At 40.5% G+C, this 23731-nt stretch overlaps 1 protein-coding gene across 5 annotated transcripts in view; it reads left to right on the forward strand.

Moving 5' to 3' along the window:
- The first annotated feature begins 9191 nt into the window (after positions 1-9191).
- The window catches only part of chd6 (chromodomain helicase DNA binding protein 6), a 142633-nt gene continuing 128093 nt past the window's right edge, over positions 9192-23731 (forward strand). The window contains exon 1 of one of the 5 annotated variants that reach the window (XM_030051043.1): positions 9192-9333. The gene's annotated coding sequence lies outside the window, so the exon portion shown is untranslated. The other 4 variants (XM_030051046.1, XM_030051044.1, XM_030051042.1 and 1 more) reach the window with 4 other exon arrangements.

The following is a 23731-nucleotide window of genomic DNA, read 5'->3' on the forward strand; positions in this document are numbered from 1 at the left end:
AACTGTGTTTTGGTGGATACTGAGGGAACAGTGTGTAACTGTGGGTTTGAACATGAATAATGACCTGATCATCTGCCTTTGCACTTCGCAACATCTTTGCTGTCACTCACTGTTACACAGACAGCTATTTTTTAATTGAATGGCATCATGTATGAAGGCCAGGGAACATTGTCAGCCAGTCTCTCAGGAAGAAAGTGTTCATTTACAAACAAGAGAGAGCGAGAGGGAGAGAGAGAACCAGTGTTAGGAAAGACCTCTCAAACTCAGAATGCATTTAAGATAAGTCATGAAAATAAATAGATTTTTGACCAAAAAAATACTCTTTGTTGAACAGAACATTTCCATGGTATTGACTTTTGTTTTACAGCCCACATGACGATAGCCAACTAACGTCAGCTGAAGTCAAGCGGGTGTTGCAGCTCAGTCTGACTGAAGAGCTGAGATGAATTTGCAGAGGTAATGTGGAAAAGCACCACCTCTGGAGCGCAGTAGTGGAACACCATTGTATCTTGGCTGCCTCTTATTTATAAAGACCAGTTAGAGTGTAATGACTCTATTTCACAGCCTTTGTTGAATATCGGTGGAATAGTTTGGAAAGCAATGTCCTCCTTTCTCCCATCAGATGGAACAAAGAATGTGGCAGCATGTGCTGGTTTGATAGGGTCTTGTGCTTTTACCTGTTCAGCTCCATCTACAATCTTTATGAGGACCGGTGGCACTGGCTGGTGCAGGACAGGTCAAAGATTAATACTGCATCCAGTTGAAAAAACATAAAGATACATGAAAAGAGGAGCAAAGCCTCTGATGCATGTGTTCTTGTTCAGCAATTGTGGAAATCCCAGTTTTTACACTTTCTGCATGACTGCACCAGCATAATTTGCATGATAGTCAGAGTCAGGTCGACATGTGAATGAAATGTTCGCTGCATTGCGCCTTCAAGTTTTTGAAATAGATTAATCTTGCGTACGAATGACCTCTCATCCCAACATTTTGATAGAGTGAGTTTTGTGCTGCTTAAGATAATTTCTGTATATCTAAAAAAAAAACTGAAGAAAGACATTAAATATGGCACAGTGAGTGTCATTGTAGCCAGTGCCACTTGGATGTAATTCTCTTTTTCCACAGTGGGATGTGTATGGATGGCTACGTTCAGAGGTTTCAATAAAAATTGCAAAATCCACAAACATCAACATGGTAATCAACCAGTTTCTCTCAATCCCTGATTACAAGACGTTTTTAGAGTTTCTGCAGGACACTCATGTTATATTGACTCAATTTTCCCAACAGTCATTGAATCAGCCTGCCGAAGCATGACGCAAATGGAAAGCATCAAATCCTGTTTCTTTCTTTTTTCTTTCTGTCTCTCCTTCTTTCTTTTTGAAACACGGGTTTGAGTTCAGTCGTAGGCCTGCACTTTGTGGTTATATGTGTATAAAACAGAGACAGATGGAGAAAGTTGTGGAAAGTTGTGTCAATCAGCTGGCAGACATTTGTGTTCATGATTTTCAGTTCAGCCTCCATTAATAAACAATTATAAACAGGTTATAAGAGAGTTCTCCTACAGTGATGCAGGCTCACTGTAAGGGTGGTCTCATTGTGAAATGCTACCAGTAAATTAAGCAACTAGCAGGATCTGAGATTTAACAGAATAGATGCAGTGCAGCAGTAGCTTGATCTTGCCAAATAGTGAGCCTGCATCGAAGTGTGAAAACTGTGTTGTAACTTTACTATTGTTTCTTAATGACTTATAAAGTGTTTACAGTCTAATTAATCACCAAATTATAAACCATTCATAAACCTTTTATAACAGTAGTCATATTGCAAAGTGCTACCAATTTTTGTATTTTTTTCCAGAATAAGTTTTGAACAGCTGCTGTTTTTTTCTCTGTTGGACCTATTTTTACAGCAACCACAGCACATCTCAGACATTGGTAACCTTCCACAGAGCACCACAGAGAGCAGCAGAGAGCCTAACACAGCTGAGAAGCGGCAGAGTGGATGTATAAAAGGCAACGTATTATCATTAAAAAAAAAAAAAAAAAACAAACTCTCATGACCAAGATATGTCACTGTATTGTTTGTTTTCAAAAAGTTCATATATAATGCTTTTTGTTTTTGTCTGAGTCTGAAAACAAGTGCCCTGGCTGAAAAATACTAAACCTATCCTTTAAGGAAGAAAAAAAAAAACACTTAAAACAATGTGTGGATCATTCGCCTCCATTGTTGGTACAAATGGTAAATTCTAGTGTAGAATATTTAGCAAGTCTCTAATTTGCAGGTTTGCTGGCAAAACTTTCTTTCTGCACAAGGCCAGCATTGGGAGCTGGGGCGCTACACCAAATGTTGCCAACACATCATGGCAGGGTGATGGCAGGTTGATGGCAGGTTGAATGAAGTGTTAGTTATCAGGACAGAGGCTTCACTGAACACATGCTATTTTTTCAGCAACGGGCCAAACTTTTGGTCACGAGCCACGGCTACCAAATATCAAGATCCTTTTTTTAATTATTTTTTATCCCAACCTTTATAAGCATGTCAAACCTGAACAGGTAATCCCCCAAATCCATTTGTTCCCATCTTTGGTGTCAAGTGTTCATCACTGTGCTGTTTGTGCAGTGCACCTCCCAGACATCACCTGTCACTCAAACAGTGAGTCCAGCACTGTGATGTCTCTCTCCTTGGATTTTCTGTCGATGCAGTTTGAGTTTCTGTGAGCGGTGCTGTTTCTCCGTCTGTGCAGCCACAGAGAGGCTCATACACCCGGCTCGAGATTCAAAACAAGTTGTAACATGCATCACCTCCTGTAGGATGTTTCCTAAGAAAGAGTTACACTACTAGACACTGAACATAAAGAAAAGCAAATGTAAAAGCTGCCATGAACTGGCCATAGGCTGAATCACTATTGAGTTATATTGGTCAGCGTTTTGTTTCACTTTTATTTCCCTTTGAAAGGATGACTGGCAATTTACATAATCTAACTTCTGTGATTGTGTTTGATATGATGTCTTTACGGACACATGCATACAGTATTTTCTGAGAAGTCAGAGCACATGGCCAAAGTCTCTTGATGAAATCGTTGGTTACAGGTACTTTGTCAGTATTTATGAACAGTCTAGATGTAAAACTAGGGAGCCTCCAGTCACCAGCTTCAGCCACAGTTTGTCCTCACCTTCTCTGCTGGTGGGTTGAGCCCACATTGCTTTGGTGACCAGTCAGCTTCTCTCTCTTCAGCTCAACCTGCCCGCCTTCACTACCTTCTAAAGCTGACAAAAACTATTTGTAGCATAGCTCAATTTCATGGTCTGTTTTTTCCCTCCCTGAAGATTATAAAACTTAATTTGAGCTATAGCATGTCTATTTAAGGGTATAATCAAACCCGAGATGTAATTTTGTCACGGCAGTGTTATCGCATCACCATTAAATATTTAAAATCCCTGCAATCTCCACTTTCATTTCTGACTGAACGCTGTGCATGTGAGCAAAAACTGCCTCTGCTGACTATGTTATAAACATTAGACCTGTGGTGTGATTTCCCAGTCATTCATCTGAAGTTTCTCACGCACAAACTGTGGGCTCATGGTCAATCCTAAGCCAAAGCTGTGGCTAACAAAAAAGGTATCTTGAAGTGAAAATTAGTGGTTGACATTGATTCTTTCTGTCTGTGACTGAACAAAAACTAAAACCGATTTCTATCATTACCCAGAGAACAAATACTTGATTATATGCTTGTCTTTTTCTTTGAAATACCATACAATGAAACTGAGGAAAATATTTCTCCTAATGAGGCCCCTTGGATCTGAGCAGGCTTAAAGAAATAAACAAGGATCTTAGTGGAAGCAATCTGTGTAATGAAAGAAACGGACAAGGCTTTGAAGATCTGACAGCTTTATTATGCTACCTTATAGCAACTCTTAGAGTCTTTATATAGTGCTTATCTAAAAGCAGAGTATAAAAAGTGTTTCACAAACAAGACAGAAAAAAACAAGGCACGGTAAATTATGCAAAAATGGATAGAAAAAATAAGCCTTGATAAACAGATACTCTTTGCTACAAGGAAACATGGCAACAGATGCTGCTACATTTTTTTTTTTTTCAACATAGTGGAGATACTGAACCAAGAGCATAATAGCCAATGAATGTAGCTGTGGTGGTCTCTGTGGTGGCTACTGCTTCTTGAGCGGTGTGATGCAGGAAGTGGAGAAGTTACCGGATCTTTCTGGGTGTTGATAACAGGAAGAATACAGTTATAACCAGTAATTTGAACAAAACTATCATCCATGTGCACTCAGTAGTCATATGTGCAGTTTAGTTTCAGAAAGTGACACATGTAAAGTGATGTTAAACCTTCTCTGAGTGGATTAAGGTGGTTAAAGCATTTTGAGACAAGTGCGCTCATTGAGAATGCTCCAGATAAATCAGATTTGACTTCACTTACTGTGGCCTGATTATCATCTAGTGCTACAATCCTCTGGATAACACGAGGCAAACTTTAAAACTGCCTTCACACCAAAGCAGGAAAGGAACGCTCTCACTGACCCGCCCAAGTGCGTGGTGGATTCCAAAATTCAACAACAGCGCTCATTATTTTACCAGCCAAACTGCCTTTTAGAATTGAAAAAAAGCCTGATTGTTTCCCTGCTTAAGTGTCTGGTACAGTGGATAAGCTTACCGGCCATCCGTTTTCAAGCCACTTTGCCCATCACCTCACCAACCACAGCCAAAATTTGCCAGTATTTGGCTGATGGTTCGTGATAAAATTCGGAAAAAAAAAAAAAAAAAAAAAAATACATCCACGAGTGTTTCTTCATTACACATTGCATCTTAATGCTGTCCAAATCATGTCATCCAATTTATTTTTGCTCCGTTGCCCAATTTACATAACAGTTAAAGGGAATATTTAACATTTTTTCAGGAAGATACAAATACACCATGGCCTTTGGTCTGATCTGCCTCAGAGAATTTCAGAAGTGTAGCTGAGGGTCAACATCACAGGCGCTACACAGACAGAGTAAAACATCATGAAAAAAAGCACAACACAATACCTTTTTTCTTCAAGGGTGGCCTATTGGACAGGGAATCACAGATTTAAGTCCTACAATCAGCTCACTGAATCCCAGAGAAAGCAAGACATTTAAGTATTCTCCTCTATTAGCCTAATTACCTTTTGTGCGTATGGATGGTGAGGTCATAAATGTAATTGCCTCAGAACAAGTATCCTTATTTCAGCTTCAGGGATTAGAAAGCGTATTCTCTTATCAGCCTAATTACAGATTTTTTTCAATAATGTTTTTTTCAGTAACTCAAACTGAGGGAAGCTGCCTGTGCGTAGATGCTCTTTGTCCATTACGGCACTGATTGACACATATATTACACCCACAGCAGGAGCTGGAGCAGCTGGGGAGCCGGTGTCTTACTCAATGACACTTCAATAGTAATTGTTGACAAAGGGGAGTACATTTTTATTCACTTTCCCTGCTCAAAACAAGTGACCCTTCAGTTACACACCCACTTTATTTCAAAGAAAATCCAGCCTAAAACATATTAAAAGGGATTACTCACTCATTTTGATTTATATATATATATATATATATATATATATATATATATATATATATATATATATATATATATATATATACATATATATATATATATATATATATATATCATTATACTTCATATATATCATTGTACTTCCCTCCTAGCTGTAGGACAGTAGTGGTGCTATCTTCCCCTCAGTGTTACTGAGTGCTGGATACTGGCTGGATGCTCCAAATGCTAACTGTTAGCCTCCTGCCATTGAGGTGGACTTTCCCCCAGCTAACACTCTTAAAATACCTGCCTTAACCCACTTAGTCCAATGATGAACTCTTAAAAAAAGAAAAACAACAACTCCTTGGTGTTCAAAAACTCCTTAACTTGTGGGCGTGATACACCCATGCAGGTCTGAGTTGTATGCAGCATTAATGGGAGAAAGGGTGTGCTCTCCCTTTTCTATGCTGGATTCTCTCCCTGTATATATATATATTTTAACACTGCTGCAAATCAGTGAGTCTGCAAAAGGCACTTGAGCTTTCATTTTTCTAGTGTGCTGATGTTTCTGTTTTAGACTGTTGAATCTTATTGACTATGAAACACCAGAGAACATCTCTCAGTGACATCACGGTAGTCACTTTTGCCTAATTAGTCACAGAATGACAAAAGTACAACCTCAAACAACAAAATAGCACAAGACACACAATGTAAATCCTATTTTCCTAGAAATCCATGTTTTTAAACAATATTAGAGAAGATTTTTCCTTTAACCTCCAGGCAATTGCATCTTTAGCTTCAGTTTGGGGATTCTCTCTTTTTCTTTGTATGGAAAACAACAATAAGTTCTAGAGCCAAATACCACATACTGTAGAACATGACTCATTAGTTTTCTCTGATCGTTTCAGGCAGCATGTATTTCACTAAAATCCAACTTCACTCACTGATTGGTCTGCTATTTCTTCATTGCACACACACTCCACCAAAATGGAGTGTCTGCGTGTGTGTTGGGGTGGAAGCGAGCAGTGTGAAGATTTTTTTTTTTTTGAGTTGACCTTTTATAGAAATACGCATGTGCTGCCTGGTGGATTACGTGAATGTTGAATTTATGGACACTAAGAGTTCAGAAAAGGTCTTGCTCTTTGTGGTATAGCATAGTTACCATTAAGCAAGACAATATTAAGCTGCGAGGTTTCAACATGCAGCTTGCTGTGACGTTTTCTTCCATACACATACAAAGAGAAAGGGAACAGCATGCATCAGTGCCGCCCCCACAATAATCAATGCCACCATGGGATTGTGGAATGACCTCATATCACATATTGCTGTTTGCCAACCTACCATTGTGGAAAGTCGACCCAGATTTGAGCGTAGAAAGTATATCCACCTATCAGCTAAATTACCAAGGACACAAACACTGGAAGTACAAAATATTAGACATCTCCCTGATATTGAATTGCAGCCCGTTTCGGTAAATCCACATCCCAAAGCTTAAAGATCTCTCTCTAATTTGCCTGCTTCTCTATCTCCATTTCCTCCTTTGTGATTAGCATGGATTTAATGAGGGAAATTACTGAGGGATAATGGCTTTTACCTGGGTTCACCTCCTCAGTGCAGTTCATGAAAAGCATCCCTAATATACAGTACATCCAGGGTACATGCTGCACATCCCCTTAACTATCATGTTTTGACAACAGTCCTTATTGCAACCACAGATCCCAAGTAGCAGTGGACAACAAAAGTGTCTGATTTACCATCAAGCAAAACTGAACTTTGCTAGAGTGTTGGGTTGTATGGTTACCTGTATGGTTACCAAGTCCACATGGTGGTGAAATATTGCTCTTCTGTGCTCCTCTTCGCTGGTTACCCAGAATACTGTATTTGTGTATCTCCATTCACCTCCATAGCAAAACAGTCCTCAAAATGACACTGACAGTGCAAAAATAAATGTGAACAAAGCGGATTATGCCAAATTAAAAAAGCAACAAGTCCTGGTACACTTTTTGAAGAAAAACATCTCTGTCCTTGTTATCTTCCTATTTGAACTGGATCCTGCATGTAGCATCTGTGTGAAACTTCTTAGAAAAAAAACAAAAAAACAAAAATGACCTGAAAGTACTTTCACAAATAATTGTAATTGCACGCAAAAACTGGGTACTGGGACTTGTTTGACACACTGGCATAATCTTCTTCATTCATGTTCGTTTATGTGCTACAAGTGTTATTTTGGGAGCTATTTTGCTGCACTATGGATGTGAATGGAAAGATAGAAATACAGTATTGTAGATTTGCAGTCCAGAGGGGCACAAAGCAACTAATGAGGATATTTCACCACCATGTGGGGCTCATATAACAGCCAGGTAACTATACAACCCAGCACTCTACCAAAGTTATTTTGGGTGTGGGCCATTTCATGAATCAAACACTTGAATGCTCCCAGGTTGTAACAATTAGATGCCACTCCATTCCTTGGCTTCTTCTGATGAACACACCTAGGTGAAGATGCAAAAGAATCCAAGCTACATTAGGCTGACAGGGAGGCACAATATCAGGAACCTTCCCAGCTGCCTCCCACACTAAAAGTGCAGGTTGCTCCAACCAAATTCAGCAGTGGCACATCGCACCAGGGATTATGCTAAATAGTACAATCAGCAGGTGTAGTGTTTGGTTGGAATAAAACCCTGCAGATGCTCAGCTCTACATGCACATGATTGGACGCCACTGTTTAGGTGTGTATCCACTTTTCAGCTAAATTACTAATGACACAAACAGGGACTTCTCCCTACATCCACGTCCTGATCTTCTGCTACACAACTATAGGAACTAATCCGAAAGCTGCACTAGGTAACTTTGCATGTTGGTGGTTTCAAATGTCATTTGTTTGAAAAACAAATTTGACTTCAATAGACTATCCAGATACCCTGCAGGGTGAGGTCAGTAAAATGCACACACCATGCTCATGTTTACCAAGCAGGCAATCTGTGCAGTTTTATACCAATGATACCAAAGAGATCAGAGAGGAAAAAGATGTACAGTCATGAATGAGTCCAGCTTTCCCTGGATGGAGAGCTGTTCACTGACACTGCTGTTTAACTTCTGATTCAAACTCTGAGTCACTTCCTTTGTGGAAAAGTGGCCATACCTGACACCTGAGTTTGAATTTGCACAATAAGATGAATCTGCAGTGTCTCAGTTAGGAAAGCTGGGATGCTCCTCTCTGTTGCAGCATCAGTTTATAATTTAGGCAGATGAGACAGGTGTATTTTCACATGAAAACATTGCCTAGTGGAGCTTCACCCATGGTTCCTAAATGACAGAGACATCAGATGAAGTTGGAAATGTAGGCAAGTTGCATCGGATGAATAGACAGCAGCAACAGAATCACCCCACAATGATCAAAAACACTGCCCTGCTGCCTCCTCAGCCCAAAAGAGACCCTAAACCCAGCAGAAGGTGCATTCAGCCCCACAGTCCTGCAGGAGATCACACACTGCAGCGCACAAAGAGCCACAAAGTCCAGAAAACTGAACATCCGGGAAATGCAACATGATCTGCAAAAGACGTGGAATGTTTCATGCCTTTCTTCCGCCCTTCAACCTCGTAATGATGGAGGAGTAAAATGCGACATGATTGGTGGATGCAGCAGAGGAGAAATGTAAACCCCCTCGTTTGTTGCATCGATGTGTCGGTCGGGGTTAAAACCGAACGCTCCCCCTTCCTTCAATGACAGCAGGACCCAGCCGGGTGGTGCGGCGGGCAGCTTCCCCGGTCCGAGGAGGAGGATTTCCCTGCTAGTCTGCGGTAAGGACAACAAAAAACACCTAGAATAAACGAGAGGCAGTCTTAATGAGGCTCACATCGATGCGAATCATCAGGAAGGAAAAAAGTGCACACAATACACAATGGTGGTGCTTGGGGCTGCCGCGATGTGGTGGTGCTGTAGCTCTCAGACAAACCCAAGAGAGACGACTCGTTTTGCTTGACAGCTGCAGGGCCAATGGAAATATGCACGGAGCCAGCTGCGCTAGGCTGCAGCCAATGGAAAAATCAAATGCTCAAATGCTGCTGGGTCCAAACGGTAAGGTTAGGCTGGCTGCGGCAGCCACACCGCCGCCGCTGCTGCTAAACTTCCACCAAATAATAGCTGTTTGTGTTTTGGCTGCTGCAGTGGCCATTTTAGGTAAGTAGCGCCTTTTAACTTTTGGATGCGCCGTGTCTTTGTGGATGTGTGCAGGGGGAGGGAGGGCTGGCTGTCTGGGCTGTGGCGGCAAAACAGCGCAGGACTCCGGCATCCAGGCTGAATGAACTCCCCGGAGCTGGAAGCTTTATGTGGATTAAATAGAAATTGCACGGAGTTCCCCTCCTCCTCCTCCTCCTCCTCCTCCCCCTCCTCCACCTCTTCCTCCTCCTCTCCTCTCCCCTCCCCTCCCTCACCCGTCTCCCTCCCACCTCCCCTCCCTCCCTCCCTGCTAATTTTTTATGCATTTTTCTAAACTGTCATGGCGTTTTTGTGTCCTTGGAAATAAAAAGCGCCAGTGTTTTTCGGGCTAACTGGAGGGGATGTCTCACCGGTGAGAGTGTGTGTCCGGTGTCCGGAACAGGTGAGCAGTCCGCCGGGCAGGGTTTTGGTGGAGATGTCCCTGAGAGAAGGAGTTTTAGAGGCTGTCCACACGTGTAAGGAGAGGGATATTATATATATTTATAACACCGATGCAGTGACATTACAGGGCTAGCAGAGCAGGCTAGCTCGGTAGCTAAGGGTGCTAACATGAAATAGGACACGCTGTCTCCTTTTCTGTGTCGGCGTGTGTGTTGTGTACTAGTGTGTGCGTATGTGTGTTTTGTGTGTTTTTCATCCCGACTCGCCGTTTTCCTGGGCTGAAAACACTGGGAAGTTCATTTTTTTTGCTCTCCCAACTTGTGGCAAATCCTATGGCTTGGTATACTCCTTAGCTAGCTGTGTGTTAGCTGTTTTAGCTCCTGCGTGTGCTAGCGTTCATTATAGTAAACCTATAACAGGTCTGAGCTAGCCTGTTAGCTTGGTAGCTTGCTGAAACATTTATGCAGAAATCCTGTGTGGGTACACAGTCATGTAAGCACAATGAACAATGAGGTGATGCCACTAGAGTGTGCGAGTGTGCGCGTGTGCCAGTGTGTGTGTGTGTGTGTGTGTGTGTGTGTGTGTGTGTGTTTCAACACCTGGCCAGGTGTAAAACCACTGTGTCCCAGACAAAAGAGAGCACCAACAGGTAACCAAATCTCAGTGGTCTGACTTTGAGGATGATTGTACTAAATTAGCTTGTGGAGTAAATAGTACAAGTGTAAGTACAAGTGCTCTAATTTTCCCCCGGTACATCTCACCTTTTGAATCCAGGGAAGCCTCAGCCACCATGGCCAGAGGCTGTTTGGTTAATATTAACCGAGTAGGGTTGGGTTAGGAAGTTGTTATCTCCAGTTTGCCATAAAAACTTTAAGATTTGGCATACAAGTCTGCATTAATATGAAGTTGTGGTGGTTTAATTAACTTTATGTTGTGAGCTGGTGAATTCAAGGTTGCGGGTTCAAGTCTTCAGACCATATGAGAAAACCTGCGTTTTTAATTTTTTTTTATTTTTATTTTTTAAAGGTATTGCCACCTTGTTTCATCACCCCCACTTTATTCCCTTAGCGTCTGACCTGATCCACAGTTCAGAGCTTTGTACATTTGTATTCACTAAAGTGCCAATTCATTTGAATGGATATAGCTACACACACACACACACACACACACACACACACACAAACACAAGCATGCTGCTCTCATGCATTGATACATATATATAGTACATACATGTATCTACTATATCTGTATAATATATATAGATATAGATATAGATAGATTATATAGACATAGATATATTTACCATGATCTGGGTGAATACTCTTTTCTGATTGGCCGGCAGGTGTGTTAAAACTGTGTTTTACACACTTAGTTTGACTCAAGTTTAATCAGCGTTCTAAATTCACCCACTGCCCAACTTGTAACCATAGCAACATTGAAAAGCACAGCTGTCAAAGCTTATTCGTTATCAACTGCGGCAAGCATGGCTGACTTATTGACTTGACAAACTAACGACAGAGAAGGAAAACACACCAGTGGAATTTTCGCGGAGCCACATTGTGCCTTAAAACTGTGTAACACACACTTATTAGCTGATTATTCTTTTTGAGAGATGTATAGATATATATTTACACCAGCAGAGGAGTCAGCACAGGGCCAGTCGGTGTCTGGAGCAGGTAGGCCTTCACTCTGTTGTTCAAGGACACCTTGACTGGAAATGTACTTTGGTTTACTAGACATTTTATAAAACGCTTTGCAAAGCTTACATGTATCACATTATCAAGGGCAGCCTAACGTGAGACTTCTTTTCTGTTGATGAGTTTAGTCTGAAAAACGACACAGACATATGTATCCATAGTCCCACTTTTTCTTAAATGCTTGCCGAACTACTGCCTCACTTGACACCGTCACCGAGGGGAGATTTTGGGGGACAAGAAAGTTCGTAGTAATTAAGAGTAATCCCCGTAACAAGTTTGCAGTAGTGTGTATTTGTGTGTTTATGGGATACTTATTTTGTTATACCTCTAGACATTCATTAAAAAATGTAATGAATTGAGAGGAAAGTGATCCAAGGCAGGTACAGGATAGATGTATGGTGGCAGACGTCTTGATACCTCTGCACAGAAAACATACACAAAGAGTCGATGAAGATGCGCTCTTGGATCAGACTTGCCACAACTGGTCACAGCACTCCCTGCTGTGCTGCCCCAGCGTCCAGTTGGACCTTAACTTTGAAATACTGTATTTAAGACCTGTCCGCCTTTTACTTTTTAGTAGTAGTGTTGTCATCTTTTACAACATCATGAATCTTATATTCATAAACTCAGCAGAGCCATAGATAACAAGATGTCACTCTGTAAACAGTACTCCACTCTAATACACTGTTTCCTCTGTCATTTTTATGCAGCTGTGGTACTTCTGCTTCTGAGCAACAATTCTACATTTGTCCCATATCTGTCAATGTTTGGGCTTAAGTTAAAATTCAAGTTGAGGTTCTAGTACTAAAAATAATTTTGAGGGGCAGCCTGATGGCTCACCTGGTAGAACGTAAACCGCGTGTCAAGGCTGTGTACTGACCGCAGTCGCCCCCCTCCTTTGTTTGCCTTTCCTGTCTCTCTCAACTGTCACTATCGGATAAAGCAGGAATGCCCCCCCCCAAAATAAAATAAAATAAAAATGATTTTAAGCAAATTTAAATCATTACTTCTAAAATACTGGACCATTCTTTTTTGTTTGTTTTTAGATCTAGATAGAAGATGCAGTTACATTTATTTTAATTTCACATTTTCTCCCGCAGTAGTGGTCACTACAGTAAGTTATAATAATTAACAAATCGCAATTGGAAATTTTCAGCCTCCTTTAAAAAAACAAATGAAGGAATGTTGGAAAGGCATTTACATGTGGAAGCATGTCTGTGCGCTGTGCTTGCTTCACTGTGAAAACAAATGGCAAATAGGATTCCCACATAATTACATGTGAACACAAGCATGATAATAAGCTTTATCACAAGGGGCCAGAGAGGTCACGTGGTCTGAGAAGTCAAAGGTCAAATCAAATTATAACAATGGTCCCAGCAAGACAGGGTAACATTTGATCTGTGCACACATGAGAGAGGATGCACAGCACAGCCATGTTTTCTTAAATACAGAGGCACAGAAGTAAACAGCCCTCATACACAAAATAGGGATTTTCAGAGATCTCTGCAGGGCCCTAGGCTCCAGCTGGTAGCCAGCAATGACGGCTGATTAGACCGAGCATCCAGTAACTGGAGGGTCATATTGTAGGATCAAGGAGACAGTTTCTCTCCTAACTTTAGATTTGCAGCTTCCTGTGGGTGATCTGAGTTGGTCTCAGTTAGGGAGGATTTAGTTAAAGATGGGTGTTTATATGTCTTTTTTTATTTTTTTTTTGCATGTAAATCCTGTCTGGGGTGATGCAGTGGCTCACCTGGTGGAACATGTCCTGCGTGTCAGGGCGGGGTCCTTGTCACAGTGGCCTGGGTTTGAGTCTGGCCTGAGCCCTTTGGAGTGCGCCGTCCACACTCTCTCCCCTGCCTTTCCTGTCTCTCTATACCACCACTGTCAAAGCAGAAATGCCCAAAAAATAACATTGAAAAACAAGGAACAGAAAATCCTGTTTGATGCAGATCTTTGCTTACTGTACTTACTCTATATCTGGATAATGGGGGCAGCCAAATGTAACTGAGTTTTTAACCAAAATGAGAGAACTATTTGGGGAAAACACGAGAACTATGACAGTTTTGATATTAGCAATAGTTAAAAGAGCATACAAATGATTTTTTTTTTTTTTTTTTTTTTTTAATATTGGGCCAATTATTACAATTTCCTCACATTTTACATTGCAACAAACCATTTTGTAAATTATGTGGGGGTGTTAAAGCTTTGGCAACATATAATCATAGTCCCTCATTTTTCAAATCTGAACTTTTGGTCAAACATTCACCTTATGATGTTTTGCATCCCCATCATTAAACCACAACTTTTTTTTGTCATTTGGCTTTGCCCCTATCCCCAATAACTGGACATAGAAATTAGAGTCACTTGAATTGCTAGATGTATGTGGAATTAACCTTTTTTTGAGATCGTATGTGCAACATGAATACAGCAAGTTAATCAAAGTGACAGACCACAGGAGACATTGGAATACTCAAAAGCCTCTTGTTGTACATGTAGAGGGCACCAGTCACTACTGTTTGCACTCAAATTATTGACAGAACAATCAGCCAAAAAGTCCTAAAAGGAATACCTGTGTGAAGGGGCTGAGAGTGGAGGGTTGAGGGCATTGATGAACCAAATTCCTTCTGGCTAGGCTTTGTGTAAGGGAGGCCTAACTTGTAGGCTAAAAGCCTTTTGCAACATAGCCCTGGTGTGTTGAAATTTGACAGTTGTCTCCAGAAAAGTAATAACTTGGCTGTTTCACTGTGGTGATGAATGAATAGAAGAAGTTTGAAAATTTAGTTGTGACCTTTCTCTCTGCAAAAGCATAGCACAAAATAGTGTAAATATGTCAATGTCACAAGAAGAGTAGGTCACCTGCATCCGAGCTGCAAACAAAGGAGCAAACTGTGTCATCAGGAGACGCTGCAGAAGTTGAGCTCCGGAGCTGACAGTACATACACAACGACAGGGTTTATAGACAAGCTTTCATATGCTTTGTATAAGAAGGCTTGTCTAGATCACTACAGGATCTCACTGTGTTGTAGCCAGGCCTGGGCTCCCAGTGAAAACCCTGCCGATCCTTTGTTTTTCCCTCCAACAACTGAAGATGTGAAGGAGAGGGAGCTTTGTTCCATTTTAAAGATGCCCTCCCTTCTTTGTGCACGCTAACTCAAACGCATTTAGCAGACTAAGGGTGAATTTGGTTGTGATTTAGCACAGCCTCCTTCTCTTCTTGTCCCTCAAGTGAGCCCTCTCCTGACGATTCTTAGATGTAGCAACAAGTGGGCTTTTCCGTGCAAGGGCGAGTGTCTGAGGGAATGGAATAAAGTCATTCAGAACAGGACGGGCCTCTCCACTGGGGCAGCCCAGTGGATTTTTGTCTGCGGCTGGCAAGTAAAGTTTAGCAGCCACTTTACAAGGTGGCTGTTATAACCAGATAGAGGCTGCTCTTCATTCTGAAAGAAATGTTTTTTACGGTAATAGTAAAACTGTAAAAAAAAAAAAAAGGATGTATATGATGCTTGAGAGACAGAAATGTGTGTTATCCTTAACGAACACTGACATGACGAAAACGATCCAGAGTGTGGCTGGTTAGTTTTTACTATTCATCAGCCCCTGTGGAAATAAGTTTCCATTTCAGGAGATGTGGCCTTCCTTGTGCACACACACTGACTCTGTGTGTGTGTGTGTGTGTGTGTGTATGTGTGTCTGCCTCAGAAAGCCAGAGAATGAGTGAGCAGCAGACGGTTGTTTCATTTCTGAAAACAGCGGGCTTGCACATCAATATTCATGGGTGACAGGTGTGTAGGGATAAAACAACTTGGCACAAAACTTGAAAAAGGCTTCCACACACACACACACACACACACACACATACACACACACAGAGTCTTTCTCAGTTAAAATTAAAGTGCTTTGTATTTTCAAGGAGAACGGGAAGTCCATGCCTCATGTAGCTCTCTCCCTGTTTTTCCACCCGCTTGTCTGTTTTGCTTGATCATTCTAGGGTCACAAATATTTTATCACATCTCTGTCAGGGCACTCTAGCTCTGTTAATTGTCCTCAATTTTGGTGAGTTGTAGTACTGGAAATGAAGAAATACTTTCTATTGTTTTCACCCATTACAAGTCTAGGTAAGCACATCAACTAAATGGCTAAAATGTAAATGCATTTTATCTCTCAGTCAGTTTGAAGAATGATCTGGTGGGATTTGATCCAATGCCAGTATGCAAACATGGTTCCAGAGGCTGGCTGGGTGGGATGTGCATCTCTGTGCACTGTCAAAGGCCTTTTCATATGTCATTTATGCTTTACTCAATATGATGTCTGTAACACAGAGAGGCAGGGAAGGTGAAGGTAAGAGGTAATTAGCTCCTGTTAAAGTCTTAAAGTGTCTTAAATTCAGTTTTTCAAATATTGGTCCTTAAAATATTATGTAACTTCATTTATCCATTTGCTTCCTTTATTCAAAAATAGTCTGGTTCTTTTCTGTTCTTCTTCAACAGAGTCAAAAAATAAATAAATAAAAAATACTGATATTATGAAACTGTAAATCTAATGAGCCTAGTACTGTCTTCATATTTGTCACACTGAGCTAGTGGAGAGAAATCATAGAAAGTCCTTCTACTTAAATGTCTGAAGTTCTGTAGCAAAAAGTAAGTAAAGTAAATGTAATGCATAGAAGTATTGTGTATCATTTGCGGGACATTTAGAACACTACATGTTAAAAATGTTATAAACACTACAATACATGTGCTTCTTAAAAAAAAAAAAAAAAAAATCACAGAATCGCGGTAAATAACCTACCATATTTTTACCCAACACCTATTTAATTATAGTTTGTTTTAAAAAGGTGTTAAATGCATTAAATGAAATTCTTAGATACCTGTAGACACACGCAACAAATTGGAGCTGCATAATTATGGACAATTATATGCCAGATATATTTTACCCACAATTCACAGTCATACAATGAGAATGTCAGCATAAAATAGTCAAAATGGATTAAGTGCAATACAATAATAGTTCAAGATTTGTCGACTGCAGTAAATGTGATTAATAATTGTGATCACAGTATCTCACAAAATAATGAGGATTATCGTGTTGAGAATTGGAACACATAATGTAAGTCCGCTGTGTATGCCCCAGCTTGCGGAGCCACCTGTACGCCCCGTTCCATTTATAAAAACAGTAGGACTCTTTCACACCTGAAGATTACTGGTGCCAGGTGTGCAGGACAAAACAACTTGCTAGACAAACTTAATAAAAAGCTGTTTCGCACACTGCCTCCTCTTGCAATGAGAGCAGTTTTAATTTGCAATATTGTTATAATGGAAGTAATAGTTGTATTTGTTTGAGACTTGTCCCTAAAACAACGTACAGTTGGGGCAGAAACATCAGACATACAAAGATATAACCATAGGGGTCAGGCTGGGACATGAGGCAGGGGGAAAGGAGGACAGAGGCAAACAAATATAACAGTAGTAGACAGACAGAAAAAAAAACATCTATGTCAAGGCATGTTACAGAAATACAGTAGGTCTTAAGAAGTGTTTGGATAGGAAGCACTGCCTCTAACAACTTGAGCCTCTCCATATGGGCTTCCCTGATGGTCTCCTTTAGATATTGGATGGTTTACTGGAAAGATGGACGAGGGAGAGATCAAGTTGATGACATGCAGCTGAGGTTGTGAGCCAAATTCAAAATATCGGTCATCATTGGACCGAATAGGCTATCTCAATTTGGACTGAATTTCTTCTGCATATGCTGCAGCTATCCTTAAAGGACTGTACCAGTGATGACTGCATGGTAATATCTACGAAATTTATATACCTCATGTTTCTGCAAACACTTTGTGCAAAAATTGGGCGGAGTGAAGCGGATCACTGGTATGTTCTTTTTTATAGTACAGTGAGACAGGTGGCTGGGGTGCTTGTCTGTGACCGCTGTGGGCGACCACAGTGACATAGGCTTTAGATGGGTGACGGGCAGTGTTCATTTTCTAGGTGTTAATTGTCTAAAAGTAGTTGTCAGTGACACTTTTTCCGGATCAAAAAATGAGACGAAAACCGAAAACAAACCTTTGGTGTCAAAGACTGTGACAAAATACAAAAAAACAAATGAACAAGTATAAAATACAAAATATAAAAGGCAGATGAAAATGAGATAGACAGCTCTCAGTTTGACCTCAGTTTGGAGGGAGGGAGCTTGATACAAAATATATGAAGCTATAATGAGGGATGTAGATCAATCTTTGTATAAAGATCACTAACAAATAAATTAATGAGGAATTTACAGAGAATTTAAAAAAAAGTTAAATGAAAAGTTAGTTTAAAAAACTTGTTTAAAAAATATAAATTTCAAATGACTGAAGTGTGTGTGTGTGTGTGTGTGTGTGTGTGTGTGTGTGTGTGTGTGTGTGTGATCAAAATAAAAATGCGTTTGTGTCAAAAGACTAAAACTGAATCAAAAATGGCCTTGAAATATTAACACTGGTGATGATGGGTGAGAGAGGGAAAGGGGGTGGCACGTCACATGCACATACTTGGCGTGCCGTCATCAGGATACCCCAAAGCAGTTAAGTGACCAGACAGACTTGGATGCTTCAGTTTTCATTGCTGTGGTGCTTTTGCATTGCACTCCCCAGAGTTTACTTGTCAGCCCAACTGTGTGTCAAGCACAGTGATGTCTTTTTCCTTGTATTTTCTGTGGGGGATGCTTTGCTGTCTGTTGTACCGTGGTGGTTATCGCTGCCCATGCTAACTGCTTCCCTGCCTGTGCTTCTTCTGATCAGGGAAGATCTGCATGGCTCTGGCTATCTAAAACAGCAAATGTAACATTTTTTATGAAGCAGTTATAGATTGACTCTGTTGTGTGAATCAATGGCACTAGCAAAACCTGACATTTATTGATAGGAAAATCTTGATCATTATTGCTTTCAGTAGCAAACAACAAATGTGGTGCATTGGTAGATTTGAGGGTACAAGTAAAGAAGGCAGTATGTTTTTAAGAGCCTCTGTTTGCACAGTGTGGTGTTTGCAGCAATATTCTTTGACAGGTGTGTATGAGGAAATGATTTGGCACTCTTGCAACAGACAGATTGTCTTTTTCACTTGCAATTAAAGTACTTTATTGACAGTATATACAGTGTTTGGTATAAGGATTAGAAATCAAATTTTTAAAGATGGATGGTATTTCAATATGGACTGAAACTGTTCCTCATATCCTGCAGTCATCTTTAATGATGCCGATAGACAGGTGGTGGACAGATGCCATTTTACTGTGCATGTGTTAAATGGTGAAAGGACCATTCTGCTTTATGACACATACAGGGTGCACAAAATTTGAAGGGCACCTGCTTTTTCCATGAGCTACATTGACCTGGTAAGCCATTATTGATATCCACTAGTCTTTATCTGTATCATGTATCATTGATGACACAGGTAAAACAAGTTAGAGGCGACCAGAAGAGGGGGTCTTTCAACATGCAACATGCGTTCTTGTGTCCTTCATTGGGCATGTTTGACTTAATATCTAACCATGCCCGCCAAGAAGGCAGGCCAGGTATTGCATCTCGTTCATAGAAAATGTGATGAAAAATGGGAAGAGCTGCTGTTTAATCACATGCTCAGACAAAATCGATAAGGAACTGCACCTACCTTTTTACAGATTAGGCTACAAAGCTGGAAGGGAAAAGAAACAAATGAAACAATGTTTATGTAGCCTGCCCTCACACAAATAGATAAGCGTACTGAAGAATTAACACGTTGAACTGGTCTGATGCAATTTTCGTCAGTATTGCCCATCATCTTTAAAACCTAATAAAACTGTCAATATGGAAGGTGCTGGCACTGATATAATTTAAAAAACAAACAAACAAACAAACAAAAAAACAGTTGAATCCACAGAATGTTGCCTGATGTGCTAACCAACTATGTTGATGCTGAGCCATGAACGCATCGCACTTGAGACGACGAAAGAAAAGGGAAAACTTAGCCCTTGCGGTAACAAGATCCTGTCTTACAGTCATGGCGTCCTCTTTTCGTCTTGTTACCATTGTCACGTTGCGATTCTTTTCATATCAAAAATGATCAGTCACTCCTCCTCTTGGCACAAAGCCATTTCTCAGTCAGGCAGCAAGCTGTCTATGTCAGTTTACCTCTTACAAACCTCCCTGCCCACATCATTTTGTGTGAAAGCTAGCTGACTTTATGATGGAGACAAGTTCATCTAGACTTGCCCCATAAATTCTTTGCCCTGACTGGCGGCAGAAGCCCCGGGGAACGGCTAACTGGTTTTCCAAGGCTTTAACCTTAAAGTTACTTGCCTTGAGCATGTGTCAGGAAAATAGTAGAAAAGTCTGTAAATTTCCAACATGAACAAGAGACGCTTCGTCACTACATTTTTGAGTTTTGTGCATTAAATATATAGGCTTGATGCCTTGAGTGTGCCTGAGAAGACAGATATACTCTGATTGGAGCAGTCCATGTCTTTCTGCCCACATTAAAGGAAAGAAAACACAAACATGGAAACCACTTCCCAAAATGGTGTCTCATGGATGCAGTTTTGTCTAGTTTTGGAAAATGGGTAACGCCAATCTATTCCGGAATTTCTCAAATTTTAAGTGAAGTTTTATATGACCAGATATCACGTATTAGTCAGCATGAAAAATTGAAGACCCATTACTTGCATTGATTAAACCCTGGAAAAAACCCTTCATGCCTTAAAATGGCTTAGATTTAACTCTACACATTTGCCTTCATTTAATATGCGTGGATCTATGACGATGCAAATAATCCCCGCCTCTATTCAAATCTTCAGCCATCGCCGACTCCTCTGCGGCTCGCATCCCTGCTCATGAAACACACAAACTTCTGCTTATTTTCTGTTATGCTAACTACTGTACGCAATGGCAAGTGGTAAAATTGGAGATATTGAGCCATACATGTTTGAACCAGAACTGATTCTGATGAGGAAGAAGAGCATATTGTTTGGGGTCTCCTACAATTGGATGTATCGTAATGGTACTGTGTTTTAAGTATAGCTCCCTGCAACAAATAATGTAATGCTAATGTTGGATAAACTGTGGTCCTGATTTCCAGCTCTGACATGTTACCTGCTTTATAAAGATAAAGCCGTCAGGAAGAAACACTTTGAACACCATAGACAGTCTGAAGAAAGACATCTGATGCACTTGGTCAGCTACTATTGTGTTAGCTAACACGGTAACATTACTTTTAGTAAATAATAATGTTTCAGATATCATGTATCCTGTAGATTTGTTCACCATTTGAAATATGCAAATAGGTTGTGAGATACTGAGGCAACGATTTGCTACTGGTATGTGATGTGACAGACTGGTGGCCCACTGATTTGTGAGTGCAACCAGGAAGTAGTGTTAGTGTTGTGTGCTCCCCCTCCTTGTTGTCTTCTCCCTCTCTTTCCCTGCGTTCCAATACTCATACTACCATACTATTTAGTAGGGAAAAAAAGAATTAGTATGTCCCAATACATACTAAACTACATACTTTGTAAGGGCAGCTGCAGTACATACTAAAAGTAAAAAGTATAAGTATGCTATTTGGAACGCAGGGTTTGTCTCTCTCAGGTGAGTGTGAACACCTGATTTGAGGTTTGGCCCTGCACTATGTAAGGACGGCTGGGGCAGTAGGAGCTCTCCCTCCCAGACGAGCAGCCTCCTGATCATCCCAGGGTGTTTTTGTTACTTTGTTCCTTATTTTATGTTTTGTTTTCTTTTGAGCATGAAGGTCTGATAGTCCAATTTTTGCAGCTTTGTTTCCTAGTTTAGTTTTAGCACTGTTTTGGTAGTTAAGGGGGAAGCTCTGGGTCCGACGGCCCATTGTGTCGTTGGCCGAGACTTCCCCATCCTTTTGTTCCTTTGGCTGGGCCTCCAGACTCTCATAGTTTTGGTTTATTTCTGGCAATTATTTTTGTAAAATAGAATTCATTTTGCTCAGGAATTAAATGTTGGGTTGTGGCGTCCTCTCTATATGTTGCTGGTCATGTTTGTTGTTAGCGAATGCAATGAAGCAAAAACAATGCTCTATGATAAGTGGAGCACATAGAATACATCACTGTAGTAGTGGATTTTTTTTTTTAGCAAAACATAGAAAATACATGATTTTGTTGGACCTTAATTAACTCCTTGGTTCAGGACCAATCTTTCTATAAAGTTTCATGTAAATCCGTTAGGTACTTTTTGAGATAGTCTGGTAACAGACAGACAGACAGGATGATTGCATTACCTCCTTGGTGGATGTAACAAACAAAATAAATGCTGTCCATGGAGGACAGAGAAAGATCCTGGATGTTTGTTTGCCAGCCGAGGATGTATTGGATGGTGACCTGGTCAGTGAGAGGGAATGGGAAATCCCAACAGTTCATTGTGAGAATGATGCATCCCAGTCAGCACTGCATCCTATAGCAGCACTTCTCAGCTGGCACAGCTGGTTTTTACTCCAGCCATCTAATTGGGGAGTGATTTATACCAGGGGCACCAGGTGAATGCAGTTACCTAGCTGGTGGAATAGAAAATCAGCAGTACCCTGGACTTAGAGAGCCACTGCATACTGCCGACTGAAACAGCTGGGAAGTGAACAGCTGTGTGTCATAATTGATGGCGTGACATTAAGCAGACAGTCCATCTTACACTGATGTTTTTAGATATTTTCTCTTTTCTTGTCTTCTTGAGAAGTTCCTTTAAGTAAATATTGGAGGAATTTACACCACAAAGACATTGACATTCTTAAATTATCCCTTGTAGGTCAGGCACTCTCTTCCAGCCCTTGAGGTTTGGTGTCCTGCGGCTTTTTGTTGCTCCCCCGTGGTTAATTTTACCACACCTTAGGCCAGATATTTAAGTGATGCGTATGCATAAAAACATGCAGATGCTGTTTTCCACACAGAAACTGGTATTTATAAAAAATGAACATGCAGTGAAAATGTGCGTACTGTATGATTTCGTAGACTCCTGATTACCATATTTTGAGTGAAAAGATAAAAGTACCACATCACACTTCATAGTCTATTGATTGAGTAATAACTCCCTATTGATGTGAGCAATTAATATTCATGAGCACTATAAATAGGTCATGGGTTTTCATTACGTCACAGTAACGTTTTAGTGCTGTTCAAGGACACTGCCAATACAAGAGTAAACGATCACTTTGAGACCGTGCTGGTAGATGAACTCTCATCTATTTTGGAGAGGGCTGGGGTCCCCTCTTGTCTGCATGTGGTTCTGACATTTTTCCTGTGCAAACGCTTCCTCACCATTTGCATGTACTTTTTGCCATTCTCCATATTTTATCCTTTTGGTGATGGTGGTGCTAAGACCTACCGAATTTTAAAAAACAACAACAACGACAACAAAAAGCTTTATACGCATCGTGCCTGTCCCTTGCCCATCATTTCAAAGTGGTAACATGGTTTGCTGAAAGTTTGGTTTTACATCAATAAAAAGAGACAGAGTCAGCAGTAAATGCCACAAATGCAATAAGGCAATTACATGTAAAATTGCTCTTGACATCTACAGTACCTGAAAAGAGACAACTGCACAGTGTTAGGCAGCTACAGGTTTGTTAGATTGCTAAATGTGTTAACAATGATATTTAGGGTGAACTGATAATTAAACTGCAAGTATTATAACACCAATCCATTGTAGCTGACATTTTTCCAATTCATTAATTATGCTTGCAGTGTCACTGGAAGACTTTTTAACATCAGTTATTATAAATATACCATCAGTGCCTGTCAATTAATTCCCTCAAAGTTATGAGAGCCAGCTAAGCCAAAATACATTTCCTAAGGTAAATCAGTAACTGGTAAAGTCATTTGAACAAATTATTATTGTCAGTATAGGAGAATACATGAATATGATGCATAATAAATATTATATTTG

The sequence above is a fragment of the Myripristis murdjan genome, chromosome 5 (assembly GCF_902150065.1).
Source record: "Myripristis murdjan chromosome 5, fMyrMur1.1, whole genome shotgun sequence".
In the NCBI taxonomy this organism is placed as follows: domain Eukaryota; kingdom Metazoa; phylum Chordata; class Actinopteri; order Holocentriformes; family Holocentridae; genus Myripristis; species Myripristis murdjan.